This window comes from Bos taurus, chromosome 12, assembly GCF_002263795.3.
Source record: "Bos taurus isolate L1 Dominette 01449 registration number 42190680 breed Hereford chromosome 12, ARS-UCD2.0, whole genome shotgun sequence".
Classification (NCBI taxonomy): domain Eukaryota; kingdom Metazoa; phylum Chordata; class Mammalia; order Artiodactyla; family Bovidae; genus Bos; species Bos taurus.
This window is the reverse complement of record NC_037339.1, coordinates 77217645-77232514: the sequence shown is the minus strand read 5'-3', so window position 1 is coordinate 77232514 and position 14870 is coordinate 77217645. Positions and strand designations below refer to the sequence as shown.

The following is a 14870-nucleotide window of genomic DNA, read 5'->3' as shown; positions in this document are numbered from 1 at the left end:
GAGGGAGACCCGGGTTTGATCCCTGGGTTGGGAAGATCCCCTGGAGGAGGGAAAGGCTACCCACTCCAGTATTCTGGCCTAGAGAATTCCATGGACTATTCCATGGGGTTGCAAAGACTCAGACACAACTGAGCAACTGTCTGTCACGGCACACAGACTGTCCAGTATTCTGGCCTGGAGAATTCCAAGGACTGTATATCCCATGGGGTCGCAAAGAGTCAGACACGACTGAGTGACTTTCACTTTCACTTTTGGGGCTTCCCTGCTGGCTCAGACAGTAAAGAATCTGCCTGCAATGGGGAACACCCAGGTTTGATCTTGAATATTATTATGTGCCAAGCATGGATCTAGGGCTTTATATACGTTTTCTCATTCAAACTTTTCAATAAGTCTGTGAAAAAGGTAGTATTATCCACCAATTTAAGGACTTCCCAGGTGGCTCATTTGGTAAAGAATCCACCTTCAAGCCACCCAGTGTGTGGCACTTCCTGGCCGCCTTAGAAATCCAATCCAGCAAGTAACTCAGAACCTCATCCATAAAATGGTGGACGGTGGTGGTTTAGTCACTAAGTTGTGTCCAACTCTTCTGTGACCCCATGGACTATAACCCTCCAGGCTTCCCTGTCCATGGGATTTCCCAGACAAGAGTACTAGAGTGGGTTGCCATTTTCTTTTCCAGGGGATCTTCCCTGACCCAGGGATCGAGCCCAAGTCTCCTGCATTGCAGATGGATTCTTTACCAAATGAGCCACCAGGAAAGCCCTTAAAATGGTGGATAATACTACCTTTTTCACAGACTTATTGGAAAGTTTAAATAAGAAAACATATATAAAGCCCTAAACCCATGCTTGGCACATAATAATACTCAATAAGTAACTGAAGGAGAGCTAACTCTCACTTGAGGTTTTTATCCTCAAGACCTTAAGTCACCCAGAAACAATCTCAGGTTTATAGTCTTATCGCCTGTGTTCTAAGTCTGATTAGTTCTGTGAGTTCTTGAAACCTGTTAACACGGTTTATCAAAACCATCTTGAGTGTCCTGCGTTTCCAGTCATTTTGTTTTTAAATATGTGGCATTTTTCTGAAGCCAATAAAGCTTTCTGCTTCCTACTGGTGATAAGTGTTTGAGAAAATGCATTCCCTGTAGATTTAAATTCAGTTTTACCTATCATTTAAAACCAGTTTCAGGGACTTCTCTGGCAGTCCAGTGGATAAGACTTCACCTTCCCTGGTCAGAGAACTAAGATCCCACATGACTCGTGGCCAAACAAACAAAAGCAATGTTGAAACAAAGTCAATAAAGATTTTAAAAGTGGTCCACATCAAAAATAAACTTAAAAAAAAAAAACTACTTAAAAAAGTTTTGTTTCAGCAGTTAATTTCAACAGCATTAATTTTGACGAGTAGACTTGAGACTTGTCTCAAAAATTTTCAAAACTGCTCATTTCTAGAACTTTCTGATAATGGGTAGAGATGACAGCTTTTATAGTACTGGTCTAGGAATCTGCAGACCTCAGCAAACAAGGTGGTACCATGCAAAGAACAGAGACCAGGAGTGTGAGAGCTATCCTATGGCCAGCTTCACTGGTGTAAGTCATCTTTTTAAGCTTCAACAGTTCAATTAGACGTGAACCCTTCCCATCCGGCCATTAGTTACCAGGACTCTGAAATGAGTCATTTAATTACTGCATGCCTCAGTTGCTTCTAATAAAAATAATGCTGGTGGTGGTGGTGATGGTGGTGGTTGCTTTTGTTATTAGTTTTTCTTCCATGAAATGAGAGGGTTGGACTAAACTAGTGTTCTTCAAATATTCATAGATGCTTACCTTTAAAATATAAAACTTAACTCTTATATAGAAGTCCACTATAAAAAATTATAAAAGTGACCTGGGTGCTTATATAAATCCTCATAAAAATCTGTTGTGTAATGTAAGAATGTTTGAAATTCCAACACTCTCGTGGAAATAAAATATTTTGAAGCTTTCTAGTTCTGATATATTCTGATATGGTTAAAAAGTCCCTTAGACTGAAAAAGGACATTTCTGCTCTGCCATTCATCAGGTTGACATAGCACAGATGAAGGCAGTGGGGAGTGAAGAGAAAATCACATTTTTTCCGGTAGAAATGCTGAAGTTGTAATGTGTCAAGGAACCCACTTCTAAGGGTGACTGCTGCTTTATTATATATGGAGAAACCTTCTTCTGGAAAAGTGCTATCAGAAATGTTGCTGTTTTAAATCATTAGGAAGAATGAAACATCACACTGTACTTGGACAGTCCAAGTCATTTCAACATGAACAAGCACCCTCACTTTCCAACCCACGTGCAGAACTTCATGGAAAGCGCTTCTGGACACACCTATTCACATCTCTTATAACTTTTAGTCTCCAAGTTTGTAGGACCCTGATCCAGCAGTTGGTTCTGCTGCCCAGACTGTGGAGCCCTGTACCAAGGACACAGGATGAAAATCTCTGAAACTGACCAAGCCCCATAGCAACTGTTGCCATGAGCCTCTGATCAAACCGTCCAGTTACTTGACCCCGTATTAGGTAAAATACCCACCCTATTACCCACCCTATAGCATCCTAACCTATCACCTAATGCCCCCATTCTAGTAGGAATTTTCTGTCTTGAGGCTGTAGAAATTGGCTGCTGCTGCTGCTAAGTCGATTCAGTTGTGTCCGACTCTGTGCGACCCCACAGATGGCAGCCAACCAGGCTCCCCCGTCCCTGGGATTCTCCAGGCAAGAATACTGGAGTGGGTTGCCATTTCCTTCTCCAATGCATAAAAGCGAAAAGTGAAAGTGAAGTCGCTCAGTCATGTCCAACTCCTAGCAACCCCATAGACTGCAGCCTACCAGGCTCCTCCGTCCATTGGATTTTCCAGGCAAGAGTACTGGAGTGGGTTGCCATTGCCTTCTAGAAATTGGCTACTAGCCCGAAAAAGGGTTTGGCTCGCCCTTGAGCCCATTCTGCCTCATGTCTGGAAATTCCTTTCCAATCCACACTTGGGCCACAACACAGACCTAATGTTGACCCCTGGCACACAGCTCTGTTTTGCCTTCAGCCTGTGAAAACACAATTACCTTTAAATTCCACCTAACCTCTCCCTCCCCCAAACCTCCTGACTGCGTCTTTGTTTGGTGAGTCATCTCAGGGCTCTGAGGGTGTGTAGATCTCATTCTTAGCTTACAAAACAAATGGTGGCCTGGATTTAGGATACAGGATATTTAGGGTCAAAGACAATTATTTGTAATAATTTACTAGAATGATTTGATAACATTTCAGTTGATTTTATAGTGTTATTCAGTTAGACTTCAAGCTCTGTACATAGCACCCAGGTTCTGTTGCTTATTTCACATTAAAATTATCTTATCAAGAGATGAAGAGTATATTTTCCCATCTACTGTGTGGTACTTGCAATGCTGGAGATGTGGGGGAGGGGTCAGAAGGAAATGAGGTGGGCCCCTTTTGCATAATACGAAGTGTCTGTGCATTGAGTCAAATATATATTAGCCTCTAACACCAACTTCCCTGGTGGCTCAGAGGGTAAAGTGTCTGCCTGCAATGCAGGAGACCTGGGTTCGATCCCTGGGTTGGGAAGATCCCCTGGAGAAGGAAATGGTAACCCACTCCAGTATTCTTGCCTGGAAAATCCCATGGATGAAGGAGCCTGGTAGGCTACAGTCCACGGGATCACAAAGAGTTGCACACGACTTCACTTTCACTTTCTAACACCAAAGTCTGGAAAACAGAGTTTGGCAATTACCTGCTGGTATTTAGAAAACAAACTGACCAAACTAAATTCCAGTAAAAGACGATTTGACAGTTTATATCCTTTGAGTTGATAAAGCGTTTGTTGAGCTTTGAACCTGGGGCGTAGCAGTTGGCCAGCTGCTTGACCCTGAGTCTGGAGGGTATGGGAGACTGTGGACGGCAGAGCATCAGACCAGAATGAACAGAAAAACAGCTGAGAGTGGGCTGAATCATTTCCAGCAAAGGACTCACCTGTACCATTTGCAGGCAACTGACAGCCTCTGTGAGTCAACTCAAGTTATTAAACCCACTAGAGCAGTTGGCTTGCTAAGGGCTCTGGTGTAACGCACCAACCCAAAAATGAAGCCAAGACTTGTCTGAGTTGATCAATCAGTTTCCTTGAGAAACTGATTTTTCTAACATAATGTTGTAGTTTCTCTAACGTATTGTAGGTCAGTTACACTTCAAAAACAAAGACAAAAAATGGATCAAATTTGTGGTTACATCAGGGCAGGTGGGGGAATTAGATGAAGGTACTGAAAACTTAAAGTTGTAAGATAAACAAGTACTAGGGGTGTGACGTACAAGATAATAAATATAATTAATACTCCTGTAGGAAAATTATGAAGTATATCCTAAGAGTTCTCACCACACAAAAATTTTTTTCTATTTCTATTTCTTTAATTTTATATTTATATAAGATGATGGAAAGTGAAAGATGATGAAAGTGAAAGAAGAGAGTGAAAAAGCTGGCTTAAAACTCAACATTCAGAAAACTAACATCATGGCATCCGGTCCCATCACTTCATGGCCAATAGATGGGGAAACAGTGGAAATAGTGACAGACTTTATTTTTGGGGGCTCCAAAATCACTGCAGATGGTGACTGCAGCCATGAAATTAAGACACTTGCTCCTTGGAAGAAAAGTTATGACCAACCTAGACAGCATATTAAAAAGCAGAGACGTTACTTTGCCAGCAAAGGTCTGTCTACTCAACACTATAGTTTTTTCAGTAGTCATGTATGGATGTGAGAGTTGTACTATAAAGAAAGCTGAGCGCCGAAGAATTGATGCTTTTGAACTGTGGTGTTGGAAAAGACTCTTGAGAGTCCCTTGGACTGCAAGGAGATCCAACCAGTCCATCCTAAAGGAGATCAGTCCTGAGTGTTCATTGGAAGGACTGATGTTGAAGCTGAAACTCCAATACTTCGTCCACCTGATGTGAAGAACTGACTCATTGGAAAAGACCCTGATGCTGGGGAAGATTGAAGGCAGGAGGAGAAGGGGACGACAGAGAATGAGATGGTTGGATGGCATCACTGACTCGATGGACGTGAGTTTAAGTGGGCTCTGGGAATTGGTGATGGACAGGGAGGCCTGGAGTGCTGCATGCAGTCCATGCGGTTGCAAAGAGTCGGACATGACTGAGCAACTGAACTGAACTGAAGATGATGGATGTTCACTAAACTTGTGATAATCATTTCATGATGTCTATAAGTCAAATCATTATGCTGATTTAATCATTATGCAAATTACCTTAAACTTTCATAATGCTGTGAGACAATTATAAAATAAAACTGGGGGAAAAATAAATGATCATTATATAAAAAAAGAGGCACTTGTTAAAATGCATTTCATTTCGCTGGGTATCACCCCCAGAGTTGGTTATTCAGAAGGCTTGGGGTGTGGGCTTCGAGTTTACATTTCTGAATTTCCAGGTGCTGCTCATGGTGCCCCATCTGGGACCACATTTTGAAAATTACTATTATAAATTATTTTTCTGTGGGTGATTTTTTTGACAGTTAAACTGAATATCTCATCCCACAGAGCCTAATCTATATTGGATCAGACTCTCCCAGCCTTATCTGGCAATAAATGCAATTTAACACTCACCTCCTTACCGTCTTTAATCTTCCTTTATCAGCGGAATTATTTATTCATTTATTTCCCTCACACTTTCTTTTGCTGACATGACCTTCCTCCTTCAAAAAATTAATAAAAATGGAATTTCTCTTCCTTTTGGAAGAGAAAAATTAAGATGATTACAGCTACTCTTTAAAAATGGTATGTTAAAATATACATTAGATGTGGCTTTTTTATATTAATATAAATTTAAATTTAATTATGGACTTCCCCACACAAGAAAGAACTCTGTGAAAATTATGGTTTATGAATCTGATCTTTTAGATTTCTTTAGGAATTGCACATCTGTTCAAAACACAACCACATCAGCATTATTGGAAATGTTTGGGTAGAAACCAGATTGTAAAAACCACATGGGTCCAACCCCATACATGAGAGAGTGGAAAGGCAGAAAATGAGTAAGGGGGATTATTTCTAGTCCAACAACTAGTACTTACGCATTGGTCTTTGGGGTGGGGGCAGAAATGGCTCCCCTCAATCTCTCTGCCAGTCTTTTCACCCAGGTCCCCAGAGTAGCATTGCTTAAGCCCAGAATAACAAAGTCTAGAAAGAAAAAAAAAAAAAAGTCTTCACTCCTCTCATTGCTGGGGCTCAAATTTAGTCCTGGGATCCAGGGAAGAGATGGTAAGTGGTGATCCCCTGGAGGAGGGCATGGCAACCCACTCCAGTATTCTTGCCTGGAGAATCCCATGGACCGCGGAGCCTGGTGGGCTACCGTCCATAGGGTCGTAAAGAGTCGGACATGACTCAAGTGACTAAGCACGAACTCCTCTAACCACAGTTTTAAGTGAAAATGGAGAATTGGTAAATAGTGGCAGTATCAAGGTTACACGATTATCTGTATCCAGTATCAGTGCCGAGTGGAGTGTGGCTGCTGGAGTGTGGCCTTGGTCATCACCTTGTCCATCTGTCCTACAGGATTCGTGGGCTCATTTCTGTGAGTGTGAGTGTGTATGTGTGTGTGTGTGTGTCCAGGTGGGTCTGGGTCCAATATGGACTCAAGACTGATCCTGGACGCCCAGGCGGGCTACCTTAGAGCGTGTGTGTGTGTGTGTGTGTGTTCAGGTGAGTCTGTGTGTGTGTCCAGATGGATCTGAGTTCAACAAGGACTCGAGGCTGTGTGTGTGTGTTCCCAGGCGAGTCTGGGTCCAACATGGACTCAAGGCTGACCGTGGACGCCCAGGCGGGCCGCCTTAGAGCTCACGCATCGGTAGAGAAGCCCCGGGTGTGCGCCCTCCGGGCTCCGGCGCGTGCTCAGGTGTGCGCGCGGCCCTCGCGGGCGGGCGGGTACCGCGTCCCGCCTCCAGGGGGCGCCCTCGGGGGCGGCCTCCCGGGGGCGGCCGCCCCAGCCACGGCCGGCCGGGATTTCCGCTCGGTCGCTCGGTCCGGCTCTCCCCGAAGGGCGCCGCGCTCCGAGGCAGGTGAGTCGCCGGGCGCGGGCCGAGCCGGGCCCCTGTTCGTCCCCGCCCCCGCCGCGAGGGGGCCCCGGGGCCTGGGGGCGTCGCACGCCGGCGCGTATCCGGGGCCCGCGCGAGCCGGGGACGGAGGGCGGGGACAGAGCCGCGGCCGTGGCGGGACGCGACGCCTGCGGGAGCGGCTGGAAGGGCGGGGCCCGGGCCCGCGCGACGCGGACGCCTCGGCCAGTTACCCAGGTGTAGACTCCTCCTCTTCCCAAGGAAGACGTGATGACCCATCAGAAGGGTCCCCTTGAAAAGGATCTCCCGCTCTGATGCTTCTGTTTTTAACTTTAGAGATCCCTGTTTGCGAGGAGACCAGAAAGCTGCAAAAGAAAAGAGAACGTCTGGCACTTGTCAGTTTCTGAGTTAGGGCTTCTTTGGAGTTGTTAGTGACACCGCTGTTTTTGAAGAAATCTCTTTTACTGCCTTGATTAGGAAATATGCTTATTGAGCTTTCACTCTGTTGGCCAAAGAGAACACCGCAGCCGCACTGGTAACGCTAAAGAGGTGCACGATTTTTTTTTTTTAATAATTAAGTTTATTGGTGCACGATTTTTTAAAAAAAAACACACCTGACTCCAGGCTGTTAATATTGAACTGATAAGAAAATGAGACTTGGAGCCACGTCTTCTTAAAGCAGGATATTAATTTTGCTTAATGTCCCAGGGAGAAATCTTGGATTAAAAACTAAAAGGTCTCTCTAAATCAGTTGGATTTGACCAATATAAAGTGTAGGTCTCACACACACGTTTTTATGTACTTTTTCCTGTAACCGAAGACTGTTCTCCCTGGTCTCACTCAATTTATTGAAATGCTAATAAGAGACCCCTGCAGGTTGCCCACATTTTCCCCAAATGCCTTGTTTTTCCTAAAACGACTCCCTGGAGAAACCAGAAGTTCCTGAATAAGCAGACTGCCTGGGTAGAGAGCATTTGTGTTTCAAAAGCTGAGTTTGCAAAGGTAAATTAATTTCTAATTGGTGGACCTTTGTACAGAAGTGTTTTGGACTGGCTGACCTTGCAAACCAGAGTCCTGACTATTAGCACTAGACCTAGAGAAGGTGGTTATTCACGCTGACCTTAGGTAGCCGATTGTGGGAAGAAGAATAGAGCAAAGATAGAACGTGGTATTAAGTTTTTAAAATGATCTGTTCATTGCCCTCTTATTTTATGTAGTAAGATCTTGAAAGTTCCAGTCTGGGTCAGCTCTTGCAGGTGGAGTCAAGGCTCTGTACTTGAGGGCTATGTGCTCAAGTCCGCTGGGCCTTTCCAAGGGGCTAGGGCACCAGTGGGCATGGAGATTAGTGCGGCATTGTTTGCAGACGGACGGTCCCAAGGAAGGTGACGACAGGAGGACAAAATTCAAGCCATCTTACTCTTTTCTAGGACCTTCTTCATCCAAGAGGTAACGCTCAGATTAGAGATTTTATGAAGAGAGTGTTGGTTAAACAGGGTCGGCATCTTGTGTAACAGGAATTCGTTCTTTAATTGAAGCTCTCTCTGGTCAGTAAAACTGCTCGGGGCAAGACGACCTTGCCCAGATCGGATCTGAGAGCTAGGCGGAGAGTAGGCAGAGATTACAATGTGGAAGGTGTTATTATGCCCCCATAATATACCCCCTGCAACTGATTTACAGTTAGTAGAAGTCTCGGGTTTGTATGACATCACAAGGTAATAGACATGGTAAATAGCTAACATTTCTGGAGGATGAAGTAAGTGCCCAAGGGCAGTTAGAGCACTGGGAAATGAATACCTGCCAGAGGACTGGGGGAGGTCATAGTGAGGCTTCACCTTGGACCCAGGGTAGAATTTTTACAGGCAGAGGAGTGGAATGGGGACCAGCATTCCTGGTGGCACACTGCCTGTGTGCGTGCAGGCTTAGTGGTGTCCCACTCTTTGTGATTCCATGGACTGTAGACTACCAGGCTCCTCAGTCCATGGGATTCTCCAGGCAAGAATACTGGAGTGGGTTGCCATTTCCTGCTCCAGGGGATCTTGTAACCATGTTGGAGAAATAGGGATGAAACTCTGTAAGGACGGTGGGACTGGAGGCCTGCCTAGAGAGAAAGGCCCTCTGGAGATAAACTCTAGTTTTTGATCAGAGCTCTGATTTTTTATTTGCTTTTTATTAAAGCAAATTTAAAAGGGAAGGGAATGGTGTAATGAACTTCCATATTTCCATCAACTAGATTTAACAATTGATTAAAACAATTTCTGTGTTTTGTTTTTTTTTTTTTGGCTGTATCTGCTTATCCTTTTGTTCAGTTCAGATCAGTTGCTCAGTCATGTCCGACTCTTTGCCACCCCATGAATCGCAGCACACCAGGCCTCCCTGTCCATCACCAACTCCCGGAGTTCACTCAGACTCACATCCATCGAGTCAGAGATGCCATCCAGCCATCTCATCCTCTGTCGTCCCCTTCTCCTCCTGCCCCCAGTCCCTCCCAGCATCAGAGTCTTTTCCAATGAGTCAACTCTTCGCATGAGGTGGCCAAAGTATTGGAGTTTCAGCTTTAGCATCATTCGTTCCAAAGAAATCCCAGGGCTGATCTCCTTCAGAATGGACTGGTTGGATCTCCTTGCAGTCCAAGGGACTCTCAAGAGTCTTCTCCAACACCACAGTTCAAAAGCATCAATTCTTTGGCACTCACCCTTCTTCACAGTCCAACTCTCACATCCATACATGACCACAGGAAAAACCATAGCCTTGACTAGACGGACCTTTGTTGGCAAAGTAATGTCTTTGCCTTTGAATATGCTATCTAGGCTGGTTATAACTTTCCTTCCAAGGAGTAAGCATCTTTTAATTTCATGGCTGCAGTCACCATCTGCAGTGATTTTGGAGCCCCAAAAAATAAAGTCTGACACTGTTTCCACTGTTTCCCCATCTATTTCCCATGAAGTGATGGGACCGGATGCCATGATCTTCATTTTCTGAATGTTGAGCTTTAAGCCAACTTTTTCACTCTCCTCTTTCACTTTCATAAATTTAAATTGCAGATAACATATTTCACCCCTGTCTAGGGTAGTTGCTTTTGTTTAGTTATGGCTAAGTCATGCCTGACTTTTTTGCGACCCCATGGACTATGGCCTGCCAGGCTCCTCTGTCCGTGGAATTTCCCAGGCATTAATCCTGGTATGGGTTGCTGTTCCCTTCTCCAGGGGGATCTTCCCAACCGAGGGATCGAACCCGGGTCTCCTGCACTGGCGGGCTGATTCTTAACCACTGAGCCACCCGGGAGGCCCAGATAGTGTGGTCTGTACCTCCAAAAAGGCATTTTTCTTGTATAACCATAATACCATTGTTATCTCTTTATCAAAGTGACAATAATTCCTTAATGTTTTCTGGAACCCAGTCCACAGATTTCCCTGATTGCCTCGGAAATGCACTTTTACTCTTGGCTCGTGTGACTCAAAATGGGCCACACAAGGTGTTTTGCTGCGTGTCTGTTGTCTCTCAGTCCAGGACAGGGGGTTGACGGACAATGAAAAGGGCTAGTTACTAACTCTTTAAGGCTTCCCAGGCCATGTGGTCTCCGTTGCAGCTACTCAGCTGTGTTGCTCTAAAGACTCAACCATGGATGATATGTGAACGAGCATGGCTGTGTTCTAGGAAAATTGTTTCCAAAGGTTTTTGTTTTAAACTCCGCCTGCAGGTGGGAGTTATCTGAGGGCCGTGGTTTGCTGACTCTGGTCTGAAGCAGTCCTGTGGGTTTCTTTAATGCCATGGTTTACTGGTATCGCCTGGTTGGCTCTGGAAGGCTCTCATTCTGGGTTTATTCAGCTTTGCATAGAGTGTGGTTTAGCTTATTCCTCTATCTACTGTGTCTGCATAAACTGCAAGGTAGATCTAAAGGCTTAATTAGAGTCAGAGTCACCATGTACGGCAAGTATGCTTCAGATGTGGTTTGAATGTTTTTTCTAACTGTTGAACGAGTCACTATTTTATTTGTTGGCCATACCATGCAGTATACGGACTCTTAGTTCCCTGACCAGAGATGGAACCTGCGCCCCCTGCATTGGAAGTGTGCCATCTTCCTTGGACTGCCAGGGAAGTCCCTGAATTTTTTTTTTGTTGTTGTTCTTAATTTAGGACTTTAAAAGATTTGAGCTTTCCTCATAGCTCAGTTGGTAAAGCAGCCACCTGCAATGCAGGAGATCCCGGTTTAATTCCTGGGTTGGGAAGATCTCCTGGAGAAGGGATAGGCTACCCACTCCAGTATTCTTGGGCTTCTTTTGTGTCTCAGCTGGTAAAGAATCGTCCTGCAATGCGGGAGACCCAGGTTTGATCCCTGGGTTGGAAAGATCCTCTGGAGAAGGAAAAGGCTACTCACTCCAGTATTCTGGCCTGGAGAATTCCATAGACTGTATATTCCATGGGGTCGCAAAGAGTGGGACACGACTGAGCAACTTTCACTTTCAAAAGATTCGAGGGGATTTCCCTGGCAGTTCAGTGGTTAAGATTTTGTTCAATGCAGGGGGATGAGGGTTTGATTCCTGGCCAGGGAGATAAGATCCCTCATGCCTTATAGCCAAAAAACCAAGACATAAAACAGAAGCAATATTGTAAAAATTCAATAAAGACTTTAGAAATGGTCCACATCAAAAAAAAAAAATCTTTTTCTAAAGACTCAAATCCACGTCTGGGAAACTCAGTATTCCTAAAATAATCTTACCCTGATGGCTGAAGATACACTCCATTCTTGTTTTCCTTAGTTGAAGGAGAGGCTATAGCTGCTGTTTCTCAAAGTTGAGAACTTTGGGCCCCTCTGCTACACCAGTGCGAGCTTGCCTCTGTTCTAGGCATCCTTTGGCCCCTTGGGTCATGTTTTTCCACTGAATGGCAGTCCCTTCCTTCCGAGCCACACACCCAGGGTCTGAGATGCCGTCCAAGGGGCTTTAGCCTTTAAGCCTTCATCTCTTAAACACTCCGCTTTCTTCACTCACCTTCCTCTTCATCTCACCCCCAGCAGGACTGAGAACCGGACACCTGGTCCATGGACTTCTGGTCCCACTGTGAGGTGGGACTACTTGTCCTGCATCCTGTTTGGAAGGATTCCGAGGTTAGACACTCTTCAGGCTCCCTCTGATGCAGGATTCTAAGGCTCCGTGGGTTTGAAGAAAGAAGCTTACAGGTGAGAGTTGTTTTGCTCTTTTCGGGAGTGTTTGCTGTTCTAAACTGTAAAGCACCAGAGACAGTGTGTTGACAGAGGGCGTCAGTTGGAAGGCCTGTCTTTTTGTCTTTTAGGAATAGTGGTGAATCTGTTGAAACCTTTTTTTCCCTAGATAATGTGCCATTGGTCTTTTTCTTACTGATTTGTAAGAACTCTGTATACATTGAGGATGCTAATCTTTTGTCAAATATGTTACAACTGTTTCCCCATTTTTTAAAACTTTGTATTTATGCTCTGAGGAAAAATTTAATTTTACAAAGGGGAAAAAATGTCAATCTCCCCTTTACAGTATTCCTGTTTTATGTCTCATGAAGAAATACTTGCCCATTTTAAGCTCTTAAAAAAAAAAATCTGTTAACACAGATTAATAAGCATATGATGAAAACTAGGTACATATGATTCTAAAAAATAATACTCTTTCTACCAGCTAGTATAATATTAACTTGATTAAATGTTGGCCTTTAAGATGGGCCCTACGTTGACAAGTTTTGATGTTGGGAGATGGGTATTTTGGGGGCCATCATATCATGACTTCTGTATATCTTTGACTTCCCAAAATGAAAAACTTTTCTTAAATAAAAAGAATAGTAGGTAGAAAAGCCATTTTGTCCTATTTGTTCATGTTCAGCAACTATTAATTATCTACTGTGTGCTGAATACTGCGGGTATTTTGTTAATAAAGGCAGAAGATGTTGGAATTCACATTTCTCATGTCAGAGGCAGACGCTAATGGCATGGTTAAGGGCACCACCTCCTGTGTTAGACTGCCTGGCTTCACATACTGGCTGGGTGATTTTGCACTTCTTAATTTAAAAGATGGAGGATAATAATCGCGTCTACCTGCTAGGTTTTGGGGAGGCTTGAATGAGAGAACCCACAAAAATTCCTTTGTGTGGTGCTCCAAAACTCCAGTACTTTGGCCACCTGATGCGAAGAGCTGACTCATTGGAAAAGACCCTGATGCTGGGAAGGTTTGAAGGCAGGAGGAGAAGGGGACGACAGAGGATGAGATGGTTGGATGGCATCACCGACTCAATGGACATGAGTTTGAGTAAGCTCCAGGAGTTGGTGATGGACAGGGAGGCCTGGTGTGCTGCAGTCCATGGGGTCGCGAAAAGTTGGCCACGACTGAGTGACTGATCTGAACTGAACTAGCATTTAGTCAACACTTGATAAGTGTAGATTCTGAAGGAAAGAATTCAGTCAAGCCAGGCCTAAGCTGAGAGGAACAGGTGCTAAGAGAATGCCTGGAGTGGGGTCCTGGCCTCGTCTGGCATGGTTAAGCAGGGTCTAGGGTTGGGAGAGTTTCCGGGGGGTGGGGGGGATACTTTTGAGTGGAGACGTGAGGCGTGGACGCCACGTCTTTTAATCGCAAGTACCCTTTCGTGGACTTCCCTGGTGGCTCAGATGGTAAAGCGTCTGTCTACAATGTGGGAGACCTAGGTTCAAGCCCTGGGTTGGGAAGATCCCCTGGAGAAGGAAATGGCAATCCACTCCAGTACTATTGCCTGGACAATCCCGTGGACAGAGGAGCCTGGTAGGCTACAGTCTATGGGGTCGCAACAAGTCGGACACGACTGAGCGACTTCACTTCACTTCACTTCACCCTTTTGTGGGGAAGTGAAGAGGCAAAGTGGCAGCAGCCAGGGACCCAGGCGGAGGCCCGGTGCCTTAAGAAAGCTGGTCTGACTTGGTCTTAGTTTCCTGGTCCTGCGGGAACTTGAACCACCCAGATGGATTGTCCTGTTCTCCAGGGCAGGAGTCCAGCTGGGTGTCACTGGGCTGAAATCTGGGTCTTGGGGGGTCTGTGTCCCCCCCACCGGAAGCTCTGGGGGCGAATGTGTTTTCTTGACCTTGCAGCCTCCACTTGCAAGGGAGCCCCTGTGTGTCCCTGGGGGCCCCAAGCCAGGAGAACGGCTCCACTTGGAAGCTTGGTGGTTCGATTGGGCCCCCTTGGAGCATCCAGGGTAATTCCACATCTTCAGGCCCTTCACTTGAACCGCACGCAATCCATAGAGCCCCTTGTACCAGGCTCTGGGGCTGAGGACAGGGCGTCTTTGGGGGCCTTTCTGCTGTCACCTCGCTGGGTTGGCGGTGGTTCCCCAGACGTTTGGGCCGTCTGATGTGCTCCGGCCAGGTGCTGACAGTTATCCCGGTTGCTCGACCTTCCTAGGCTCCTGGGGCCTCTCTGACGGTGGTGGTGCCGTGCGGGCGGGCTTCTGTGAAACCTCCCCGTTTGTCTCCGCGGAGCGGCGGTCAGGATCTTCTTTGACCGACTCCTGTGCCCCCGTGACCCGTCCCCTCCAGGTCACTCCTGCTCTGCACCCTGACGGGTTTCGCAGCTGCAGCTATGTTACCTTCTGGTTTTTCTGTTGCTTTTGCCTGTGTGATTCTTTTTCCACACTAGCCTTAAATACTGCCGGATGATAAATAAAATTCGTGTTATGATATTGGGTTGGCCGAAAAGCTTATTCAGGTTTCCAGTCCCGTCTCATGGAAAAACCCAGAGGAGCTTTTTGGCCAACCCAGTATTGAGTATTTTCTTCTCCGTTAATACTGAC

At 45.6% G+C, this 14870-nt stretch overlaps 1 protein-coding gene across 8 annotated transcripts in view; it reads left to right on the top strand.

Annotated features, from left to right (window-relative positions):
• The first annotated feature begins 7011 nt into the window (after window positions 1-7011).
• Window positions 7012-14870, top strand: part of GGACT (gamma-glutamylamine cyclotransferase) — a 49370-nt gene continuing 41511 nt past the window's right edge. For 5 of the 8 annotated variants that reach the window (XM_024999850.2, XM_024999845.2, XM_059892023.1 and 2 more), the window contains exons 1-2: window positions 7012-7100; window positions 12106-12270. The gene's annotated coding sequence lies outside the window, so the exon portion shown is untranslated. Of the gene's footprint in view, window positions 8097-12105; window positions 12271-14870 lie in introns of all 8 variants that reach the window. The other 3 variants (XM_024999846.2, XM_024999848.2, XM_059892021.1) reach the window with 2 other exon arrangements.